This window comes from Quercus suber, unplaced genomic scaffold (genome assembly GCF_002906115.3).
Source record: "Quercus suber isolate HL8 unplaced genomic scaffold, Cork oak 2.0 scaffold_105, whole genome shotgun sequence".
NCBI lineage: Eukaryota > Viridiplantae > Streptophyta > Magnoliopsida > Fagales > Fagaceae > Quercus > Quercus suber.
The window spans coordinates 655,621-678,201 of record NW_027069570.1 but is presented as its reverse complement, the minus strand read 5'-3'; the positions used below and the strand labels follow the sequence as shown (position 1 = coordinate 678,201).

At 33.4% G+C, this 22,581-nt stretch overlaps 1 pseudogene; it reads left to right on the top strand.

Annotated features, from left to right (window-relative positions):
* The first annotated feature begins 8,138 nt into the window (after window positions 1–8,138).
* LOC112027649 (transcriptional adapter ADA2-like) lies at window positions 8,139–22,498 on the top strand (annotated as a pseudogene).
* Window positions 22,499–22,581: the final 83 nt, after the last annotated feature.

The window sequence follows — 22,581 nt, the reverse complement described above, 5'->3', positions numbered from 1 at the left end:
CTTAACAATAATATGATATTCATAAAAGAGACCATGTATAAATAAGTAAGCAATCAAATTTTAAAGTATATCTCAAATTGAAATAGAGTGTCAACCACAACTGATAATAGATTATAAATTAATTTTCAAGATTGTAAATTTCTTATATATTTTTATTCTTTATCAAATGAGTTATCCAATAAGTCATTTGTAATTTTGTTTTATATTTGGAATGTTGATATTGTGTAGAAATAAAACTTGTGTATTTGTTTTACTTATCTTTGTGTTATTTTGTTTTAGATAGTAATGTTAGGATTTGTATAATTTTAAAATTGTTGAATAAGTATTAATAAGTTTAATTGAGTTCATTCTTGATATAAGTGGTGAATTCAAAATAATGCATTTTACATTAAGTAATTTGTTGCATAACTTTCCAAATGACAGATACATATTGTTTTCTATATAAAAATTAAATAAAAAAATTCGTGTGAAAAATACGGGTCAACCCGACCCGACCCGACCCGCAACCCGATTGACGCAAACCTGATTTTGACCCGCTTAAAGTGACCCGTTTTTTGACCCGTGACCCGTTTGACCCGCAACCCGATTGACCCGACCCGAACCCGACCCGACCCGCCCATTTTGCCATGTCTATCCATTAGCTTAGTGTTAAAAAACTAATAGATTAAAATCATGTGATATACATGTGAGATTAAAAAGTAGCAACTCAATGTTATTAACGTGACACTGATGGAAAGAACCAGAGCCACCGGAGAGAGGAGAGAGATGTGGAACCAAAGCCACCGTGACAGGTAGCTCCATCATATCGCTGTCAATGTCTCGTTGGCAGCTTGTGCTTCCACCGCCATTTGACAGCCACACCTAGTAAGTTGTTTTTTCTGTTTCTTTTTCTTTCTTTCTTTCTTTTTGCTGGTATTGGTATTTAAATCTACAAAGAACCCTCTTTTTTTTTTTTTTTTTTTTTTTTTTTTTTTTTTTTTTTTTTTTTGGTTTTTTTTTTTTTTGTTTATCATACATAGGATAGCATTAGATAAAACAATGAATAAAAAAAAAAGAAAATATTGCATTTTATTATTTAAGTGATGCTACAATGAAGAAAAAAGAGAATATTGCATTTTATTATTTAAAATATATAAAGGGACATTAAAAAATAAAAACTGATCATTGAGCTTGGAATCTTCTTGGAGGCGCCAATGAAGTGCTAATGTATGAGAGTGTGAAGCAAGGAAGAGTGGGATTGAACATTGTGTTTGAACTCGATCTTGCTTTGAGAAATCCGTAAGGAGGAGGAGGGGGTAATGTGTGGATCTAGTTGGTAGAGGTTGAAAGAAGAGGAGGTATGGGATGATGATATGAAATTAGGAGGAGATGATATTTTACTTTTATAGTATTTCTCGTTGGACTCCTTGGTTCTGGTTGTGGAATTAGAAGAGCTCCAGACTCTATTGAGATCACCCATAAAAGTGTGCAAGTGAGATGTTCTTGCTTAGGCCAATGAGTATTATCATTGTGGTTTTCTTGGCTTCCGTGTTAAATGTTAATGCATAATTTATTTGGGCACAAAAATTAGAAAATTTAGATAACATACATGACACAAAATTGAAGTCCAATTTATAATCTCCATAAAAGTGTGCAGGTAAGATGTTCTTGCTTAGGCTAATGAACATTATCATTATGGTTTTCTTGGCTTCCGTGTTAAATATTAATGCATCATTTATTTGGGCACAGAAATTAGAAAATTTAGATAAGATACATGACACAAAATTGGAGTCAAATTTATAATCTAATTAGATTTTTTTTTTGAGTTTTGGTTAGGACAAGTGGCGCAAAATTGAGAATCCAATTGAAATCTAATTGGATTTTCTCTCTGCTTCACCTATTATTATATACTAGCCGCAGACCCGCGCATTGCGCATGATAAATTTGTTTATGATAGTGTTATTATTATATATTATTAATGATTAATATTTTTCTGTGCATTACTACTCAAGCTACATTATATATGTATGATCAATATATTGCTGGATTCATGGTGATTGGAGGTTTTGGTGATGGAATTAATTGTGTATTATTGGAGATTAGTATTTGGAATAGAATGTGGAAATTTTATTTGTTGGACATACTTGAAGAAACAATCTAGCTTTTGAACTTGCAATTTAATAGATAATTCATAATCAACTGGTAGAAAATATGAACAACCTACACAACCAAAAGATAATATAAAATACTCCCTCCATCCCAATATTTTTGTCCTGTTTGAAAAGTCAAACTTTTTAAGGGAACATCATTTATTATCTTGTCTACCTTTTAAAAATGTATAAGTTACCAAAACTACCCTTAAAAAAATTTATTAAAAAATTGAATTAGTAAATTAATAGGGGTATAATAGGAACATTAGTAAATTAATGACTTTTATTTTTAGAAATAGGACAATATTTTGGGACATCTCAAAATGGAATATAAGACAAAAAAAATGGGACGGAGGGAGTATATTTTAGCATAGCCTTTTCATTTGATTTATAATTGAGAATTAGACATTCTTGAATAAACAATCCAACTTAAAAACATGCAAATTAACAGGTAACCTGTGAGCAACAGGTGGGTAAAATAGTAATTAAAATGATGACAGGTGTCCACATCATTGAACACCAAGAACTTTTTTTTTTTTTTTTAATGAATGAACACAAACACTCGTGTGGAAATACACACAATCAAAAAGATCTAATATTTATGTTTTGAGGTGCATTGATTTTGCTGTCATCTATTTATAGTGTCTTCTTGGTTGTTAAGTAAGTTCATACAAGAAACATGAAGAGCATTTTTCTAAGACTATTTGGACAATCCTGCCTTATGCAGTTCCATTATAAATGAAACAATCAAAAGATAAGACCTAACCCAAATACTTAAACCAACCTCATTTTTTAGATCAACATCGTTTTTTTTTTTTTTTAATCTCTCTGTTTTTGGTTTTAATCTCCCTCTGTTTTTACTCTTTCACTTTGTGTTAAAAGCTTCCACTGCCTATTTTAGCACTGCCCTGAATTCTCACCTACATGCTCTATATGCCATCCTTTTTCTTTTGTTTTTTTTTTCCTTCTACAATTCAAAATTTATGAACCCAAGAAAGACAACTTGAGGACCCCTATCTTTTGCAATATTTTATCCCCATTAACTTTTATACTCTCCTAAGCTCCCCATTTCACTGATCAATGACATATATTCAATCTCATAGAGATTTAAGCTCTGATTTGTGTCTTTGAAACAATTCTAGATGTAGCGGTATCTCTTCATTAAATGTTGTCTTAATTGTAGAAAGCCATTTGATTACACCCACCTAAAAATCATTTCAAATAAGTGGTGGATAATATGAACAGCTTACACCACCAAAAATAATATGAGAACTATTTTAGTAAAACATTTCATTTTATTTACAACTAACATTTAGTGATACCTAAAGAAATATTCCAGCTTTTGAACTTGCAATTTAATAGATAATCTGTGATAAATTGGTAGAAAAACTGAACATCCTACACAACCCAAAGATAGCATAAAAATTATTTTAGCATACCGAAAAATAATATAAAAATATGTTAGCATATCCTTTTCATTTTATTTATAATTGAGAATTGGACATACTTGAAGAAACAACTCCAACTTTATTTACAATGGAATTTCCCAGCAAAGCAACTCATTCAACAATGTCCTATTTCTTTTGGATAATTCCTTTGGTTACATAAACTATTCGGTTGACAATGGAATTTCCTAGCAAAGCAACTCATTAAGCAATACACTGCAAAAAAGGAGAAGTAATATGTTTTTAGTAGGTGCAATTGTATCAAGCCCAAATCGCTCATATATATGTTTTTTTTAATCTAAAATACTGCCACTTCTGCCTCCATAGTGGTAATAGCTCTGAATCTATCTATGACACTTGTGAATCACCAATAAATAAATAAGAAAAAAAAATGTAATGCAAGAATGAATAAAAATGATATAAGAATTTAAATCATTTAACATATTTTTAGTATACTTCCAAATACATGTGACCAAATCTAATAGTGGAGAAGTTCTTAAGTAAATGCAGCTTATCTAATCAGAGTTTTCCATAGATGCCTTTATGATATGAGTACATAAAGAGTAATCATTCAATTATCACTGGCTTGGGCATGAAAATTTTTACAGATGCCTTTGATTGAATAGCATGCAATAGTAGTCTAAAAACTGTCAAAATCTAAATTTACATATTCCCTATTGAGATACTGCCAATAAAAAATTGACTGCAATTTAGGTCTTCCCTCCAATTTCATTAAAAAATTGCCATTAAAAATATATTATTCTCACATGAAAATGATCTATAAAATTAATTAAAAATATTTTTTCATTAGTTAATTGCATGCTTTCAACTTCAGATATTAAATAGGAAAGACGTATTGAAAATATGTGAAAAATGTATTGATCAAAAAAGAACTAAAGACGTAATTTATAAAATGTTTGAACTTAAGAACTAATTTGCTCCTTTTTTTTTTTTTAATAACCAATTTGAAACTAAGAACTAATTTTTTGAAGTATGTAATTAACTAAAGGATCAAAACATTTTACAATACGTCCTTCAAGTTAATTACATATTTAATGGGAAGTTGAAACTTGCAAGTAAGAACTACCTAGATTAATAGGATGCATAAAATGTTTACTATAATGTTTTGCTCTTCTTGAAAGGCGTATTTTAATAGGATGCATCAACTTCCCAGACGTATTTTAAGTTAATTACTTAGTTAATGGGAAGTTGAAACTTGCAATGATATATTTTATAGACCCAACCAGATTTTTTACTATAATAACGGTTAGTAAATCAGACCTACCCATATTTCTAGGATGAATAAAAGATGGCATGTCATTATAATCCCATCCCGATACATCTTAGGTGGGGAGAGAGATTTAAGCCTTATAAATCTCGATTAAAAAAAATAATCTTAGCACAAAATAAAAACACTTGCACAGTGACTTAAAATTGAAACCATGAATGTCAAATCATGTCTAAACCAAAGACCATGATAAACACAATTATGTAGAAAAATTGCTGCAGAAAATTGAAACACCATGAAAACAATTTGCTTTCATTCTAAAACCCAATCAACATGTTATGCAATCATGATATTGAAGTAGGCTATGATACCAATTGTTCGAAAAGAGCAGAAGCAAACACCACAACACTATACTAAGAAATCAAAGTCACACTAAGTCGTTGGAATCACATAGAATTAAAAACCCAGCAATTTTCAAAAAACTCAAAATGAACGGACCCAAAAGAGGTAGAGCACCAATTAAAAAACCCAGCAATCAAAAATTCAACACCCAAACAAAGAGGCGGTAAACAATCAGCCACACCATAGCAGCCTTATAAATCTCAATTAAAAAACACAATCTTAGCACAAAATAAAAATGCTTGCACAATGACTTATAATCAAAACCATGAATATCAAACCATGTCTAAACCAAAGACCATGATAAACACAAATATGCAGAAAAATTACTACAAAAAATTGAAACACCAGGAAAACGTTTGCTTTGATTCTAAAACCCAATCAACATATTATACAATCATGATATTGAAGTAGGCACTGATACAAATTGTTGGAAAACAGCGGAAGCAAATACCACAGCACTACGCTAAGAAATCAAAGTCATACTAAGTCATTGGAATCACATAGAATTAAAAAATAAAAAAACCCAGCAGTAAAAAAACTCAAAATGAACAGACCCAAAGAGGTAAAACTCCAATTTAAAAACGCAGCAATCAAAAATTCAACACCCTATGAAAGAGGCAGTAAGCAATCATCCACACCACAACACGAAAAAGGCAGTAAAAAGAGAAAAATAAATAAATAAAGCAAAAGAATGGACTACAAAAGAAACTGGGATTTAGAGATACCTCAATCGAATCATCCAGCCTCTGTCAGTATTTATATAGTAGTGTGAGGAGAGGAAGATAGGAAGGAAGGAAGACAGAGAGGCCATCGTTAAAAGGGAGAGAGGCTGGCGTGAATTAAATGTGAAACCGTAGAACAAAGTGGGGAAAAGGAAAGAACTAAAACATAGGGAGAGGAAATTGAAACCGTGCAGGAAAACAAAAAGTTGAAACCGTGAAAACAGAGGGTTTTAAAAGGTTTAAGTTGAAAAGGCTTTGGGTTTGGGCTTTATGGTGGAATTAAATGTATAAGAAGTGGGCTTTATGGTAGAGATAGGGCTGTAAAATATTATATATTTATTAGTATTTTAAAATTGATAAAAACTATTTTAAAATTGTAGGAAAAATTTAGAAAAGATGATGGAAATAACATGGCTGCTGATATGGCTCAACGTGAGCGTAGCAACATTAAATGCTACGCTTCAGCTTTTAGTAATATATAGATATAGATATATAGATATCCGAACCAAGTTTAGCCCTCCATGTCTCAAAAAAGGATATCAGGGCTGCCCTGCTTGTAGGGCATTCCAATCAAGAAGGTTTCTTACATTGTAGAAACTCATTCTTGGCATAGCCAACCATGCTACAGCTGAAGCAAGTACAACAATCTTTCCCTTTCTTTTTCTCAAGTGCGGAACTGCATTGTGGTTGCTATACATTGAACCCCAGAAATTTATGTCCTAGAAAAATATAAAGTGAGATTCTGTTAATGCAAGAAAGCAAATTAAAAAATCAAATAAAAATTTATGGAGGGTTAATTCTTGTAGAACCGCAGCTTAGCATCAAGTTCCTAATAGATACGATCATTTTAGTGTTTTACTAATCTAATGTGCAAGAAAAATTTTGAACTCTAGGGTGTAAAGAATTTGTTGCAAAGGTTTTGAGTATTTGGATGTAAGTAGCCAGTAGGTTTTGAACCAAAAAGCCTATTTCATACTGACAAACACATATAAGTTATAACACTAGGCCAAAACATGCATATGGTACTAAAATGTGTAAATTTATTAAGGGAAGATAATTGTAAATCCTAAGAAGACATGATCACAAACATATTATAACAGGACAATATGCCATATTTTGGTGTCTCACTAACAGGTAACATTTTTTAATAAATATTATGCTAAAATAAAAAATACTTAAAATATGGTTTGAAGTGTATATTTTGGTGTCTCTCTGATCTAGCATATGCTTTTCCCTTTCTTTTTTTTCTTTTTTTTTATCTGATAATAACGTGTTTTTTTTTTTTAATAGAAGCCAAAAAGCATATGTCCAAACATTAGCTTCTTACCAAATTAATTAAATACAAAGTCAACAGAAAAAAGAAAAGAAAAGAAAAAAGAGACAATACTATAAACTTTTCAACTGAAAAAAAAAAACCTTACTCTGTTTTATAAGTAGAAATTTTATAAGTAGAAATAACATGACATTTTGTGTACTATTGAATTTAGAAAATAAAATTTTTTATTATGAAATATACGAAACAAAATTGATTTTGTTGTGAAATGCTAAAGAGTCGCCTTCTATTGTTTTTTTTTTTTTAAATTATAACATTTTCATAATATTATTGTTTGAATTGTAATGAGTTCTGGTATAATATTTAGGTAAAATACATTGTTAGTGTGCATTTGACATTAATATAGAAAGCTAGTTTTTTTAACTATTTAGCTTATTTTTGCTATTATTCATGAATTTCATTACACTTTTTGGTATTATTTATGAATCTCATTATACTATTTCAGCAACTTTTTAGTTTTATCTACAGTATTTTCAGTAAAAAAAAATTTAGTTTTAGCTAAATAAGTTGTTCCCAAATGAACCCTTAGTCAATAAAATTTATCTATTGAATGTTTTTAGGCCTGAAGTTTCAAGTAAATGCTCCTAGTTCCTAAAATTTCAAAAATAAGTCTTATTCGTCATTCCGCCAGCTTTGGTTCTGAAAAAAAGTCATCCCATTAGTTTTATTTAATTTCTTTATTTACGTGTCTAACAAAATAATGATATTAACATTTTTTTTAATGATATATTACAATTACTACATTGATTTTACAAATAGATGTCTCACCCATTAAAAGGAGACAATTCAATTTATATATTAAAAAAAAATCAAAATTTAGTTATTAGATGGTTGAAACTTAAAAGTTAGAAGTATATTAGGTTGTTGTGAAAATGAAAATGTTGCATCTATAAAAATTCGGAGCCAAAATAGTTCCCTCACGAAACAAACGACATCGCTTTGTGCACTCCCTTACCTGGAGCCTCAGCCTTCAGTTTTTCCGATCTCAAAGTTTAGAGTACCGTTAGCACCGTGTTGCGATATCGAAAACTTTTTTTTTTTTTTTTTTTTTAGCCCATAAAATAATTGACTCCTCCTTTAATTTCAAACCAGGATTTCAATTCCAATTTCAAACCAAACAGCCCTTCTTATTTATTTTCAAAATTTCTAGGGCTTTGTTCTCCGGTGAATCGGAGCGATGGGTCGGTCTCGGGCGGTGTCGCATTTGTCTGAAGAGGATCCGAACCAAAGGTCCAAGAGAAAGAGACCAACTACTATTACTACTACTACTACTTCTAATACTTCCAACGCTGCCTCTGCTTCCAACGCAGAAACCACAGAAACTACTACGCCCACAGGTAACTAATTTTGATTCATTCACTACTAACTAACTAAATAACGAACTAACTAACTGACTTTTTTATTTTATTTTTTGAAGGGAAACTGGCATTGTACCATTGTAATTATTGCAACAAAGATATATCAGGGAAAATTCGTATAAAGTGTGTAATGTGCCCTGATTTTGACCTCTGTATTGAGTGCTTCTCTGTTGGAGCTGAGGTTACACCCCACAAGAGCAACCACCCTTATAGGGTTATGGTCAGTACTTAATCTTTCATTTTATTGTATCTATACATATTTCTCGCTCTTTCTATATATATATATATGCTTTGTATTTGTAATGTAATCCTTAGCCAACTACAACCTTCAATACGCTTTTCTTATTTTTAAATTCAATGATTGTTTGCTATATAGGTTTTCAACTTTGTGTAATAGGGTGTTAGTTGGAGCCTAAGAAGCTTAGACATTCCAAAATTAGTGTTGGTAAATAATGCTTAAAGCACAAAGCTCCGCAACTGAAGTGCTTTAGATAGCTAATGTAAAGCACATTCTCAACTGAGCCATTAAAAAGGGTTCAAATCCCCAGTTGAACATGCTCAGGCCCAATGAGCCTGATCCCAAAGATAAGAATCCCATGTTGGGGGCTTATGACTGGATTGACCTGGGTCCAAGTAGTGAAGTAAGGGGATTGGGTCAACGGATAGCTTGCTCGAGAATTCTCTTGAAACAGAGGAATGTGCTTTAGGTGTGGAAGAAGTGAAAGCTTTGCTGATGGTTTCTCAGCTCTCATGCTGGGGGCTTATGACTGGATTGACCTGGGTCCATGTAGTGAAGTGAGTAAGGGGATTGGGTCAACAGATGACTTGCTTGAGAATTCTCTTGAAACAGAGGAACAGGCTTTAGGTGTGGAAGAAGCGAAAGCCTTGCCAATGTTTTCTCAGCTATCATTGGTTATTAGAGATGACCAGACAGAGGCAAGAAGCAATAGCCACCTTCCCAATTCAGAGCTTGGTTGATGTTTGAACCAGTGACATATCTGGGTCACCATGAGGTTAAAACTATGTTCAACTGAAAAAAAAAAAAAGAAAAAAAAAAAAAAACCTTACTCTGTTTTATAAGTAGAAATTTTATAAGTAGAAATAACATGACATTTTGTGTACTATTGAATTTAGAAAATAAAATTTTTTATTATGAAATATACGAAACAAAATTGATTTTGTTGTGAAATGCTAAAGAGTCGCCTTCTATTGTTTTTTTTTTTTTAAATTATAACATTTTCATAATATTATTGTTTGAATTGTAATGAGTTCTGGTATAATATTTAGGTAAAATACATTGTTAGTGTGCATTTGACATTAATATAGAAAGCTAGTTTTTTTAACTATTTAGCTTATTTTTGCTATTATTCATGAATTTCATTACACTTTTTGGTATTATTTATGAATCTCATTATACTATTTCAGCAACTTTTTAGTTTTATCTACAGTATTTTCAGTAAAAAAAAATTTAGTTTTAGCTAAATAAGTTGTTCCCAAATGAACCCTTAGTCAATAAAATTTATCTATTGAATGTTTTTAGGCCTGAAGTTTCAAGTAAATGCTCCTAGTTCCTAAAATTTCAAAAATAAGTCTTATTCGTCATTCCGCCAGCTTTGGTTCTGAAAAAAAGTCATCCCATTAGTTTTATTTAATTTCTTTATTTACGTGTCTAACAAAATAATGATATTAACATTTTTTTTAATGATATATTACAATTACTACATTGATTTTACAAATAGATGTCTCACCCATTAAAAGGAGACAATTCAATTTATATATTAAAAAAAAATCAAAATTTAGTTATTAGATGGTTGAAACTTAAAAGTTAGAAGTATATTAGGTTGTTGTGAAAATGAAAATGTTGCATCTATAAAAATTCGGAGCCAAAATAGTTCCCTCACGAAACAAACGACATCGCTTTGTGCACTCCCTTACCTGGAGCCTCAGCCTTCAGTTTTTCCGATCTCAAAGTTTAGAGTACCGTTAGCACCGTGTTGCGATATCGAAAACTTTTTTTTTTTTTTTTTTTTTAGCCCATAAAATAATTGACTCCTCCTTTAATTTCAAACCAGGATTTCAATTCCAATTTCAAACCAAACAGCCCCTTCTTATTTATTTTCAAAATTTCTAGGGCTTTGTTCTCCGGTGAATCGGAGCGATGGGTCGGTCTCGGGCGGTGTCGCATTTGTCTGAAGAGGATCCGAACCAAAGGTCCAAGAGAAAGAGACCAACTACTATTACTACTACTACTACTTCTAATACTTCCAACGCTGCCTCTGCTTCCAACGCAGAAACCACAGAAACTACTACGCCCACAGGTAACTAATTTTGATTCATTCACTACTAACTAACTAAATAACGAACTAACTAACTGACTTTTTTATTTTATTTTTTGAAGGGAAACTGGCATTGTACCATTGTAATTATTGCAACAAAGATATATCAGGGAAAATTCGTATAAAGTGTGTAATGTGCCCTGATTTTGACCTCTGTATTGAGTGCTTCTCTGTTGGAGCTGAGGTTACACCCCACAAGAGCAACCACCCTTATAGGGTTATGGTCAGTACTTAATCTTTCATTTTATTGTATCTATACATATTTCTCGCTCTTTCTATATATATATATATGCTTTGTATTTGTAATGTAATCCTTAGCCAACTACAACCTTCAATACGCTTTTCTTATTTTTAAATTCAATGATTGTTTGCTATATAGGTTTTCAACTTTGTGTAATAGGGTGTTAGTTGGAGCCTAAGAAGCTTAGACATTCCAAAATTAGTGTTGGTAAATAATGCTTAAAGCACAAAGCTCCGCAACTGAAGTGCTTTAGATAGCTAATGTAAAGCACATTCTCAACTGAGCCATTAAAAAGGGTTCAAATCCCCAGTTGAACATGCTCAGGCCCAATGAGCCTGATCCCAAAGATAAGAATCCCATGTTGGGGGCTTATGACTGGATTGACCTGGGTCCAAGTAGTGAAGTAAGGGGATTGGGTCAACGGATAGCTTGCTCGAGAATTCTCTTGAAACAGAGGAATGTGCTTTAGGTGTGGAAGAAGTGAAAGCTTTGCTGATGGTTTCTCAGCTCTCATGCTGGGGGCTTATGACTGGATTGACCTGGGTCCATGTAGTGAAGTGAGTAAGGGGATTGGGTCAACAGATGACTTGCTTGAGAATTCTCTTGAAACAGAGGAACAGGCTTTAGGTGTGGAAGAAGCGAAAGCCTTGCCAATGTTTTCTCAGCTATCATTGGTTATTAGAGATGACCAGACAGAGGCAAGAAGCAATAGCCACCTTCCCAATTCAGAGCTTGGTTGATGTTTGAACCAGTGACATATCTGGGTCACCATGAGGTTAAAACTATGGTGAATCTGTTGAAGGAGGCAATTCAATTACTGTAGAAAGAAAATATGAGTTTGGGAGGATCAATATTAGATTTATTAGACATCAATGATTAAAAGTTAGCAGTGGATTCATTGATGGAGGCTTTGCATTCCAACATGCCAAGTAGAGGGCCCTAATAAGTTGAGTTGGAGTCTGAATGGAAATGGTAGATTTAATGTTTGCTCATACTGCGAGGTTTTGCAAGGCTCCACTAATGCAGTTTTATCTTGGAAAAGCATTTGGTGTGCTAAAGGCTAAAGCTTCAAAAAGGGTTGCATTCTTTGTATCAACAATGGCTTGGATAAAAATCTGAAGATGTTATAATCTTATGAAGAGAGCTATAGCATGTTTAATTGGTGCTGTATATGTAGGAGAAATGGGGAGATTGTGAACCACCTGTTGTTGCACATGCAGGTGCACATGATCTGTGGGATTTTGTCTTCTTTATGTTTGGTGTCCATCGGGTGATCCTGAGGAAAGTTGTTGCAGAGGTTGGAGGAATCGGTTTGGTAAATACTCCTCGTTTATTTAGAATTTAACCCCAGTATGCTTGTTATGTGGATATTGTAGAGAGAGAGAGAGAGAGAGAGAGCGAGAGAGAGAGGAATCATCGTACATTTGAAGGCATAAATGTCTTGGTGGTCTAACTGAAGTCATCTTCTATTAGGACTTTGTTTGAATGGTCTGGTGTCTTAGGACCTAATAATTTTGACAATGTTGTTGATTTCATTGGTGTCCTTTCTTTCTGTATGTAATCCCTATTTTTGTGTGTAATTATTTTGGCTATATTATGCATATGTTCTGTATGGATAAGGCAGTTTCATTTTTTTTCCAATAAAAGTATATTACTTATCCCAAAAAAGCCTTTTTTTTGGTGTATTATATTACTATGAATCCTATGGTGGCTTCCAATTTTCAACAATATTATATAAGTATTTAAGAATTTTTTTTTTTTGCAGTTCTGTGCATGCTTAAGTAGGATATGTGTTTTGCTAGTACTGTCATATTTCTGTTGCTCAATTTAAGCGTTACTTCAAAAGCATACATTTTTATTTTATTTTATTTTTTTGTTTCTAAGGAGTTGTGTGAATTTTACTCTTATAATTCCTTTTTTTCTTGGGAATTATAAGATACAAAGTATTATTATGCGTGTTATTAATCTCCTCTTTCTCAAACTTGTTAGAATTTATTGATATTTGTACTGGCAAAGCTTAGATGTGATCTTCATCTAGTATACTACCCGTGCACTTAATTTTTTTGGGTTCAATAAAATTTATTTCTTATCAAAAAAATAGGTGTGTTATGGCTGTCGACTTTTTCTTTTATTTGCCACAGAAATTCCTAATGTTGGGGAGCTTACGCTGAAAGAAGAGTCTTCATTCTCAGCTAGAGTGAGGTATTGTCGCCTTCATAACTCTATAGTTATGTTTCAATTTGGCTTTGTGATTCTAATTTGCTAATTCGTGTCTTGTTTCATCAGATCTGACGAATCAAAAGGTCCAGCTTGGCAATCCTCATCTAGCTTAACATCAGGTAGGGTAGTCAATATCTTGAGGGTTGCTGTTTATCATGATTTTTCTTTTGTGCCTGTTTGGCAGTCCCTAAATTAAATCATACACAATAATGTAAATTAATAGCTGTGTTTCATTGCTTAATTTGCTCAAATGAAAAGGAATTAAGTTGAGCAAATTCAAGATCTGGTTGATGGATGTGGTCTATACAATTGCAGCTGATAGGATTGGCGGTCTTGTTTGATCTGAGGGATCCAGAAGGAGGTTCAGATTTGTTGTAGCTGATTATTGGCAGTTATATTGTAATTTCTGGAATAAGTCCACTAGCCTTAAAACAATCCAAATAAGCCTTCAAAGATTAAAGATAAAGTTTAAAGCTAAGAGCCTGGAGTGTAAATGGTTTAACAAGGCAGCATTGAGCATTAAAAAGGCGCCTTGCAAGGTCCAAAGATATGCCTTTGTTCCATTTAAAATATGGCCTAGTTCCAAGCCCGTTGCTGGAGATTTTTAAGCAAAAAAATGTCCATTTTGGGTCCCATAAGTTCCAGATATGTTCAGGAGACAAAGGTCACTTGTTGATATACTCTTAGAGGACATGGGAGCTGAGCATATTGTTCTGGATTAAGTGATTTTCTGTTGGCAGCAAGTGCTAGTTTATAAGAAAATAAAGTTAATGGATGAGAGGGTCATCTAGATAAGGATAAACACAATCTGATTGGTGGGGGAAAAGGTTAATTAGGTCACAAACACAATCTGATTGACTGAGAAATCAAGCTCCACTACCTCATCTCATACCCTATAACTAAAGAGCTGCACTAAATATATGTGCATATATATATATATATAGAGAGAGAGAGAGAGAGAGAGAGAGAGAGAGAGAGAGAGGGAGAGAGAGAAGGAAAAGGCTGTAATGCTAGAGTGAGGTATTGTCGCCTTCATAACTCTATAGTTATGTTTCAATTTGGCTTTGTGATTCTAATTTGCTAATTCGTGTCTTGTTTCATCAGATCTGACGAATCAAAAGGTCCAGCTTGGCAATCCTCATCTAGCTTAACATCAGGTAGGGTAGTCAATATCTTGAGGGTTGCTGTTTATCATGATTTTTCTTTTGTGCCTGTTTGGCAGTCCCTAAATTAAATCATACACAATAATGTAAATTAATAGCTGTGTTTCATTGCTTAATTTGCTCAAATGAAAAGGAATTAAGTTGAGCAAATTCAAGATCTGGTTGATGGATGTGGTCTATACAATTGCAGCTGATAGGATTGGCGGTCTTGTTTGATCTGAGGGATCCAGAAGGAGGTTCAGATTTGTTGTAGCTGATTATTGGCAGTTATATTGTAATTTCTGGAATAAGTCCACTAGCCTTAAAACAATCCAAATAAGCCTTCAAAGATTAAAGATAAAGTTTAAAGCTAAGAGCCTGGAGTGTAAATGGTTTAACAAGGCAGCATTGAGCATTAAAAAGGCGCCTTGCAAGGTCCAAAGATATGCCTTTGTTCCATTTAAAATATGGCCTAGTTCCAAGCCCGTTGCTGGAGATTTTTAAGCAAAAAAATGTCCATTTTGGGTCCCATAAGTTCCAGATATGTTCAGGAGACAAAGGTCACTTGTTGATATACTCTTAGAGGACATGGGAGCTGAGCATATTGTTCTGGATTAAGTGATTTTCTGTTGGCAGCAAGTGCTAGTTTATAAGAAAATAAAGTTAATGGATGAGAGGGTCATCTAGATAAGGATAAACACAATCTGATTGGTGGGGGAAAAGGTTAATTAGGTCACAAACACAATCTGATTGACTGAGAAATCAAGCTCCACTACCTCATCTCATACCCTATAACTAAAGAGCTGCACTAAATATATGTGCATATATATATATATATAGAGAGAGAGAGAGAGAGAGAGAGAGAGAGAGAGAGAGAAGGAAAAGGCTGTAAATTTGATGAATTTTATTTAGAAGATGCTGCTGTTGGAGATAGAATTCTGTTAGTAAAAATGAGGATTTGAAGCATACTCAAAGGAAAGCTACAGGAAGATTTAAAGAACACAGCAAAAATCTGTTGGGGGCTTATTGAATTTTATTTTTTGTCAATGTTCTTTCATTGTCTTTCTGATTTGAAGTCTTGAGGATAAATATCTTTAGGAATGTATCAAAACTAATTAAAGTACCCTAACAAAATACATATTATTTATGGATAGAGTTTAGGTACAAATCCTTGGGTGCTGTATCTTAGTTTCCACAGTAAAATTCAACTGCATGTTTGCATTAACCAATGCAGTTCAAATGTGTAATGTTTCCCAAAAATAATTTAATTCAACCACATGACTTATAGTTATAAAAACTGGACCGGACCGGCTGGTCCGACCGGTTTAACCGAGAACTGGTCTTTAATCCGGCCGGTTATGGTAAAAAAGTGAAAATGGGTTTAAAACCGGTAAATAGTAAAAACCGGCTGGTTCAACGTGACAACCGGAAACCGGCGTGGTAGAACCGGTTAATGACTGGTTGGGGTTTTTTTTTACTTTTCCACTAGAACTACGTCGTTTGGTCCTCAATAAAATCCTGAAAACTAACCCTAAGCCTAATCAGATCACTCTCTCATCTCAGTCTCACGATCATCCCGCCTCACTCTACCTGAAAAAACCCATGCGAAGAAGAACCAAAAACACCAACAAAAAAAAAAAGAAAAAAAACATATCGGAAACCCACAAACCCAGTAATCCAAAATCCATGAACCCAGAATTCCCGCCGTCGCTGATCATGGTGCTGTTTTACTGCTGCTTTGACCAAGCATAGAGCTTCGATGGCTCGGTGGCTGGGCAAATCTGATGGTTATGCACTAGACAAATCTGATTGGTCGGCGGCGAGTGAAGGAAAGAGAGGGAAAAAAATCAAGAAGGAGAGGGTGAGCTTCTATGGAAGATTTGGATTGGCTAGAGGAAGAGAGGAAAAACAAAAGGGGAGAGGTTGAAGAACCAGAGAATGTATGAAAGAAAAAAAAGGAAACAGGGAAACAGTTGAGAGTGACAGAGAGAGATTTGAGCAAGGACTATCTTTTTTAAATGTGGTTCGATACTTGGATGTCCTTTGGCCACGTTGATGGTTAGGTGGGAGAGGCAGACAACTTTTATTTTTTTTTGGATGAAAAATACGTTTGTGATATGGCTTGCGAGGGTTTGAGTGGTCAATCAAAGGCAAAGAATTATTTGCACTTCGTATTCCGGTAAGGTTATTGCAATATTCAAGACAAGCATAAAATATTTTTATAATAAATACAATTTTTTTAGAAAAAATATTTAGATGTGAAATTATATTAACATAGATAAATATTTTTTAAATTAAATAATGATTTTGTTAAAAATACTGAAAATTATATATGATTATAAAACTTTAAAACCAAAACCTTTTTTTTTGGTAGTTTGTTTAGGTTAACTTCTTTTTCTTCCTCTAAAAAAATGATAATTTATTTTTCTTTTAATTTGAGTTAAATTTAACATGAAAATACTTCTAAAATTTTATATCTTTTTTAGTAAATATCAGTAGCTATACCTATAATCTTATTTATTTAATTTAATTTAATTTTTATAATGATTTATTTATTAATTAAATTATTTATGGCGTCACCGGTTTGACCACCGATCGGACCCCGGTCCGACCAAAAAACTGGTAATCAGTCTCTTTTTCAGTTCTTTCATCGTACCGGTTTTTAAATCCATGCTTATTGGCCAATACAATCACACGGTTTAATTTAATATGGTAACATAAGGTACAACGCCTAAGGAATGGTACTTAAGTTTCACCCATTATTTATGTAAATTTTCTAATACATTTTGACTGATTTACCCCTCACATCTATATTACTTATAAACTTGTGGCAGTTTAGAAAATTAGGTAATATGTACATTCATACTTGCCCATAGTTACTTCTTCTTCCTCTTCTTCTTCTTCTTCTTCTTCTTCTTCTTTATTTTATTTTTATTTTTATTTTTTTAATGTTTTTGGAGTTATGATTGACAAAAGTATAAACATATTTGGCACAGAAACAGGCAAAGGTTTGGGTTCAAATAGTGGCAACACATTCTCTGGTGTGATAAAGAAGGCTTCCAACAGCTCTCAGATCAAGGATGGAATTAAAATGGAAGGTAGGTTTTCTGTATTTTACTATTAGTTGCAATCATTGCTTGCATGCTGCTTTCTGCTTGATGGAAATTCTTGTAATACTCAATTTATTTGGCACCTTCCATTTAAATGGCATTTCTGTAAAAAGTTGATATGTAGAAGTAATTTGGTTGCTGGAGACATTATTCAAGTATGTGGATACTCAATAATATGATCAGCCAAAGAACTTCTTTGCTCATCTACAATGAGAAAAGTTGAGGGTTCATCTTGAATAAAGGTTTTGTTAAATCACATTAGGTTTTGTACAGTGCACAAAGCTTGCTTTTGTAGGGTCTAGGAGAGGTCATGATACGTAGCCTTACCCCGAATATGTTGGAGGCTAATTCCTAGATTTGAACCTACAACCTATCGCTTTGGTGGAAGGCACTTGTCATTGCACCAAGGCTTGACCTCAGTTGTTGAATTACATTCAGTTATAATAAAAATATAATAATAAATAAAAAAAAAACACTAAACTGAACTAATATTTTTAGATTGATATGCATACAGATTTCATATCCAAAACTTGGGGGGGGTGGGGGGTGGGGGAGAGAGAGAGTGTGTGTGTTTGTTTATCAGGAGATGAGTTGGTGAAGAGAACATAAATATTTCATTTTTGCAAGCTACGCTTAATACATTTTTTTTTTCTTAATAATTTTGCAGAATTTCAGTCAGACAGGAGCATTGGTGAGAAAAAGCCCAGGGTTCCAGGGGATGAGGGACCTTCTATGACAGAGTTGAGTGGCTATAACTTCAAGAGGCAGGAGTTTGAGATTGAATATGATAATGATGCAGAGCAGATATTGGCAGATATGGAATTCAAGAATACTGACTCTGCTGCTGATCGCAAATTGAAATTGCGAGTGTTGCGTATCTACTCAAAAAGGTAGCCATGTTTTTACTTGAATGTGTGCAGTTTTTGTGAAACCAAAAAAAAAAAAGGAAAAAAAAAAAAAATAGAAAAGCAATTGTATAGACAAGGCTGATAGATAGCCTGCATTTATCAATCAATAAGGTAAAAAAAGAAAAAAAAAAACAATATGATTGATTTGACATTAAGTTCAGAAGGAACTTCTATAATCTAGCTCATGAAAGGATTTGAGGCGTTGCTCTTGATCTATGAATGGTCCTTTAAGAGCAACCTGTAATCTCACAATAGTATGTTGTTTCTTCTTTCCTTGGGATAGATGTCCATTTATTGAGATTCAACCGTCTTGTTGACAGTGCTGATAATGAGTCAAACTAAGCTGGGTATTAAATGTTTAAGATTGATTTTGTTAATTTTACATCAAGTATGGGTTGAGTTTGATCTTCATACCAGAATCTGAGCTACATTTGTGCCCCTGATGAGTCTCAAACTCATGATCTCAACCTTCACCTTGCTCGTAGAGTTAGAGCTCATTTGCAATGTAAGCTACATGTTCAAGATTGATTAATTAAATATTTGTGTAGGGGCCATCAAATTAGAGTTCATTCAAAAAAATTTCAATTATTTTTATTTTTATTTTTTTAAGTAATGAAACTTTATCAATGAACAAAGGCAAAAAGTACCCAAGTATACAGGGCAAAAAATTTCAGTTTATGTTACCACTCATTTATTTATTAGATATGTCCATGTTTTCACATGTTTTATGCTCTCTGGTAGTTGACAATGATTGTTTATTTTGGTGCATATTGTTGTCTGCTGCAGCAAGTTTATTGTCTAGTAAGCAAAACATGCCATGACAAAACATATATCCATTTTCCCCTATTATGTGATGCATGTAATTACCAGCAAATCAAATGCATTAGCAGCTTGAAATTGTTGAATCTGAGAACTACGGTTTCTGGCACAGAGCCTAAGTCAATTATAATACCCACGCATGTTCAATATCTCATTATTGTTATAACATTTAGATTTTCCAGCTTTAATGAAATATCAAAATATGTTATGGCTTATTTGGCATAACACATTTTGCCCATTGGGCTGTAGACATGTTGCACCTTTGTTATTGCTGTCTATACCTCAGACAAACTAGTAGCATAATAAAAACTCATCCGTGGCAATGAGAGTTTTGTTCTGCACATATTAAACCTACCCCATATTTTTAGTAAAGGTCATATTAACGGATGCCCTTAGGGTTCATTTGGTTGAAGGGTAGAAAAGTAAGAGAATAGAAAATAATAGGAGGATGGAAAAGTAGAAGGATAAAAAAGATTTTAATTTCTCATTTTTTTGTTTGGTTGGGAGTGGAAAAGTGGAGAGATGGAAAAAGTGAGTTTGTATAAATTTACTTATACACCCTTGTTAAAAAATGATGGCCAATTAAAACAAAAAAAGTGACAAACAGCCAAAAAAAAAAAGAAAAAAAGCAATCACCCAATTTATTAAAAAATTTAAATCATGTCCCAAAAAAAAAATCATGTCTAGTTAAACAAACGAAAAAACAAAACAATTATCACACCCATAGCCTAGGAAAAAAAAAAAAAAAAGGCGGCAACGTCCAGGAAAGCAAAAAAATAAAATAAAAATAAAAAGAAAGGAGCTAGAGATGGGCATTTTTGTCCATTAAGCAGCCCCATTTTCTCCATTTAATTTTCTCTCTATTTTGGGAAGAAAACTTTTTGGTGGGCCAGAGAGAAAACACCCGGGCTCCACCATTTATTTTCCTTCTTTTCCACTCAACCAAACACACTCTAAAAATGTTTTCCTTCTCATTTTCTCTTCAAAGTTTTCCATCTACCTTATTTCACTTCCAAACGAATACACCTTTTGGGTAATTGTTAATAAACCATAATAGGAAAGTTTTGACAACACTTTAATGAGAAATATAAAAAGCTGTTAACAACACTTATTGTTTTATCATTTTCCCAATAAAATATTTCTAAAAATAGTTCCTAAACCAATGCCCTTAGGGCATTGGTTAATCCCTTTTAGTAATAAGTTAAACATCAACACCCAGCATAACTCAACCTATACAAAGCTCTCTTTTCAGTTACTACTCGTAACAAGTGAAATTTACCTTCCCTTTCTACTTCTGGACTAATTTATCTTCAGGTGATCCCTAAGAAGGTGGCTGAGATCCTTTTTAGTGATCCCGAGCTGCTACTTAGCAAGCCTTGCATTCAGATGGGAAAAATGTCATTCTTATTTGAGACTCCTTCATTATCAATGTTTTGAGATGCCTGATTGTGTCGGTTGCCCTAGTTGACCAATAACCCATTCAAATGTATTTGGACTTTTTGACAGGCTTGATGAGAGAAAACGCAGGAAGGATTTCATATTGGAAAGAAATTTACTTTATCCTAACCCTTTGGAGAAGAGCCTCTTACCTAAAGAGAGAGAGATATGTCAGTGCTACAAGGTCTTCATGCAGTTCCACTCGAAAGAAGAGCATGATGAATTGCTCAAGAATATTATTGAGGAACAGCAGATTGTCAAAAGAATACAAGATCTTCAGGTGTGATGCAGCCCTCGAACTTGAACCTCTATATGCTTTTTTCACTTGATCTTATCTGTTGATATTACTGTCAGTTACTTTAGTTTGGTAAGAGAAACAAACCATGCAAGATACAATTAAGGTTTTTTATTTTTTATTTCCCCCTTTTTACTTGGTTTGTTTTTTTGGAAAATTTTTCTTTTTGTTGGTAAGTTACATAGCCACATAGGTGTCCATTGGATTTTGAAACCATGACCTCACCCTCTATCCATTCTTGTTGAGGAGGAAGTGCCATTTGAGTTAGAGCTCATTAGCGTTTGGAAAATTTGAACCTAAAACATACCTTGAGCTAAGAACATTAGAAATGCTATTTATTTGAAATTCATGAATAACTGGATTTGTGATCTACATGCTCCTGTCACTTTTTGCCAAGCTCTAACATTCATGTCTACCAAAGGCTGAAGAAGTCTGACTAGTACTTGACTAAAGCTTACTGAGAGCTTTTACAATCATGTAAAAATAATTATGCAGGGAGCTCGAGCTGCAGGCTATTGAACAGATGCTGAGGCAAATAGATTTCTTGAACAAAAGAGGAAGATGGAAGCAGAAGAAACTAAACATGGAATTAAAGAAAGTGCACAGGGTCCTAGTGGTAAAGTGTTGCAAAGACCAACTCAACTCAAAGGAGAATTTGATGCTAGTCCTCGGGGAGTTGTCAAGGGTTCCACAGGTCTAGAGCTCAGTGGCAAGGATTCATCTTCAGCAATGCAAGCTATATCGAGTGATCTAGATAAGTGGGACATCACTGGATTTGTAGGAGCTGATTTACTCTCTGAAACTGTAAGAATCTTGTTCCCAATTTCTTTGCTTTATCATGGAAAGATGGCTCCTTGTTTACCCTGGTTCTGATATTTTTACTAATTAGATAGTTAATCTCTATAATGCAAGTCAACATTGTCATAGATTGTAGGTCCAACTTAGCAAATGACTGCCCAAACTAGTGCATCCGATCCATGTTTGAAGAGAAAGAAAGCTGAAAAGATTATATAGCAAATTGTGCATAATTAGGTGGCTGAAGTTTGTATCTTCCAAATATAATTTGAGATTTTGATTATGATCTAGTTATGTTGCTTACTTGCAGGAAAAACAGCTTTGTGGTGAGATTAGAATATTACCTGCGCATTACCTCAACATGCTGCAAATCATATCAGTAGAAATTTTGAAGGGCAATGTCACAAACAGGTCTGATGCCCATGGCCTGTTCAAGGTAGAACTAAACAAAGTTGATAGAGTATATGATATGGTTGTGAAAAAAGGGATTGTGCAAGCTTGATGACATATCCCATCTCCATCTTTGTATAGAAACTTGTACAGTTATTATTAATAGGAAAATTATTAGTTTTCGTGCATCTTTTAGGAATTTTTTTTTCTAGTAGGCAATAATAGGGCTCCAACTTTTTCTGGGCCAATTATTTATAGTTAAAGTCGGATC